Source organism: Dendroctonus ponderosae, unplaced genomic scaffold (assembly GCF_020466585.1).
Source record: "Dendroctonus ponderosae isolate FM_Combo_2020 unplaced genomic scaffold, Dpon_F_20191213v2 Dpon_F_20191213_8, whole genome shotgun sequence".
NCBI lineage: Eukaryota > Metazoa > Arthropoda > Insecta > Coleoptera > Curculionidae > Dendroctonus > Dendroctonus ponderosae.
This window is the reverse complement of record NW_026019016.1, coordinates 5,605,364-5,608,402: the sequence shown is the minus strand read 5'-3', so window position 1 is coordinate 5,608,402 and position 3,039 is coordinate 5,605,364. Positions and strand designations below refer to the sequence as shown.

The following is a 3,039-nucleotide window of genomic DNA, read 5'->3' as shown; positions in this document are numbered from 1 at the left end:
GTGAATTATCTAGTGGATCAAACCAAGGAGAAGAAGTACCAGTGGTTCGATGTTCCCGAGTATAAGTTAAACTTTGAACTGAAAGGCCGGTTTCGCCTTGTAATTGAGGCAATCATAGGTTTCCTAACAATGATCGATCGCATTATCCGTGCTATTTTGTGGATATTGGGCATCTTGCAAAAATTACCACTCCCCATAGCTAGTGGACAGTGCTAGTTTTAGATGATGATGTAATGTACGGTGAACTATTATAGATGCTTAAAAATAAGGGCTCTGTATAATAATAATATTTATAAGTGAGTTACTAGCTTACCTGTTGGTGGCTGAGAACTTTTGCCGAATTATTTCAGATCCATCATCCAAGCAAGACATTAGATCCATGATATTACGCAACCTTAATTCAGTTGCGATTTCGGTATTCAGTGGAAGTGTTTCAAATATCGTTTTGACGCGGTACTCCCAGGTSGTCAAATATTGCGCTAAACTTTCTACAATTCCAAAAGTACTTTTACAATTTTKTTTACCTTTACGTTCAAATTGAAACAAAAAAGCTCTATTAAGTTTTACCTATATAATGCATCATTTTYGAGTAAAAAAAYAAGAATAATGCATTATTTATCAAATGGTACATAACTCGCAAACAACACCAATATGAAYTTTAACACATTGAAACAACAAATAAAATACACATTTTAAGTMAAATCCAACGTTATCATCAAAATAAATSGTCAATAATTTGAAAGTTTGAATTAAARTAARTGTTATTGTTGGGATTCCAAGAYGKGYGCYACCGCGYACTTTTTCCAKACTWCGATTTTTTCTTACACTGAAAAGGGAATTGTTTTTGTTTTGAAGAATTATTTTTTGTTTGGAATTAAACAAGCAATTAGAGATATTTTTAAATAAATCAGTAAAACTAAAAATATTGAATGCCACATCGGTACTATAACATTTTTTTGAAAACAATTATTAAGTAACAGGCAAGGACCAGGTGGAAAATCTTGTAGAACAACTTTAAGAAAAAATAAAACTTAAACACGAAAATTCTGGAAATTATGATGCAGTTTAGGGGTTGAAAACGGTGTTTTTTTAATAAATCATCAGCTGATTTCAATAATATTCCTGCTGAGTTTTTTCGTGACGTAAAAATGTTGATGAGTCTTCGATACTAATGTCACTGGGCAAAAAAAGGATTAATTGTATTATATATTATTAATTGAATATGTACAATTAATGGTAATTCGATAATTTTCATAAAAACACAGCGAATATTTACCGATAATTTTGCATGAAAGTCCTTCGGACCGGGCTTTTTCGCCACAATATGAAACGAAACTCAGTAGTTTTTACAAGACAACAAGCTCGAATGCAAAATTATCTGTTTATTTTGATGCACGAGAGTAATCCAAGTAAACAAAGTAAATGTGGTTTCATTCTATTACTTCGATATTTATTTTGATATTATTTGATGTCTAATTCAACAGGAAAAAACACCAGTCAAATATTTTTCGTAAACAATGCAATTATCGTTGAGCGATAATTGCACACTGTGCACTTACCGCTGTAATTTTTCGATAATTGCACACTTCAAACGGACAGATTATCATACGAAGGAAATATTCCTTATTATTATGGTAAATATGCAATCGTGAAAAATTATCGATAATTTCAAAAGGGTCGTGCTACTACCCCCGAAAAGTAAAAGTTTCGATGGAACAGTCTTGTTTTAAAAAATGAGAACTTCCAAACTGGAACCGGTAGAACCTTGCACTTTTCTCAATTCATAACAAGCATGTGAATCTAAATCTGGTGAAAATTTCAATATAATCCTATTTGAGTTTTGTTTTTGAAAAATGTAATTTTTCACTATAGTGTAGTGATTTAACGGAACAATTTTCTATTAAAAAAACGAAAACTTTCAAATTTATGCAAATTTCTCAGTTTTTAAAACACGTTTCAATCTGAATCGGGTGAAAATTACATCCCTGTCGATTTTGATCTTTGTTCGCCCTATTCGTGTTTAAATTTTATTTATTCTCAAAGATGGAACCTCAACAACATTTTCTACTTGGTCCTAGCCTGTTATTAATTAATTACTTCTCTTTAATTAACCTGTACGATTAAATTAAGTGAGTGTAATAGAGCGCTTACGTGAGTGCGTCATTCTGGCCAGACATATTGAATCGACTACATGCATGGTCAGGAATGGAGAAAATCCAATTTTCTCTCTCACGATGTAATAGTCTCTAACTATGCTGTCGATGGGCCTTAGGTTGGAGTCCGCTGATAACAACAAATCATCGGTAAATACAGCGTGTTCCATAAGCACATTATCAAAATGATACAACAGTCTTCAGTTCAAGATCTTTTTTTCTGATCGTGTTGTTTGAGTCTCTCCGAATTTTTTTTCCTTTAAGAGCACTTCAAATTACGCATTTTCAGCAAAAAAAATGCCCGGATAAGAATAAATTAATTAATAATAATAAATATGACAAATTAAGCCAAAAACACTTACAAACTTTTGAAATTCGCTTTTCCAAGCCCACTTATTTATACACGAAAATGAGATTGTCCGGTGTATTTGCTGCTAAATCATGTTTTAAGCATAAACAATTCATAACTCCACGTGCAAAATTGTCGCTAAGATGCATAATTATTGTGCTTTGACATGAACATCTAAAATTGATTGAGTTGTTAGCAGGCGCGGCGTCAGATGACGGACTATTTGTGTCTTTCGCGAATTCAACATAATGCGTTGCTGTTACGTATTTTGTGCGTTCTTTCCCTTTCGGTTAATTTTGAGTTAATTTGCTTGTGTTAACATTGTGTGGCGTTAGCAGTTCATATTTTAAATGAAATTGAAAACAATATAGAAAAAGTAAAAATTAATAATCTGAAAAAACCTAAATAATCTAAACCGACCCAATCCCGAATGAATCTAGATGCTAGGTATCCAAGCAAACAATTTTCATGAAGGAATGTTTTCCGGGCTTTGAAGCTGTCGACGACTAGTCTTAGTCGGAAAGCACGGGAGATCAC

General features: G+C 32.7%; 1 protein-coding gene and 1 long non-coding RNA gene across 2 annotated transcripts in view; both read right to left on the bottom strand.

The window, feature by feature from the left end:
- Positions 1 to 3,039, bottom strand: part of LOC109534405 — an 11,553-nt gene that overhangs the window by 4,360 nt on the left and 4,154 nt on the right. The window lies entirely within an intron of this gene.
- LOC125505372 lies at positions 7 to 2,697 on the bottom strand. The gene is made up of 3 exons (XR_007282130.1): positions 2,516 to 2,697; positions 2,152 to 2,283; positions 7 to 488 (listed from the first exon to the last, which is right to left on the bottom strand). It is a non-coding gene; the product is annotated as an uncharacterized LOC125505372 (long non-coding RNA).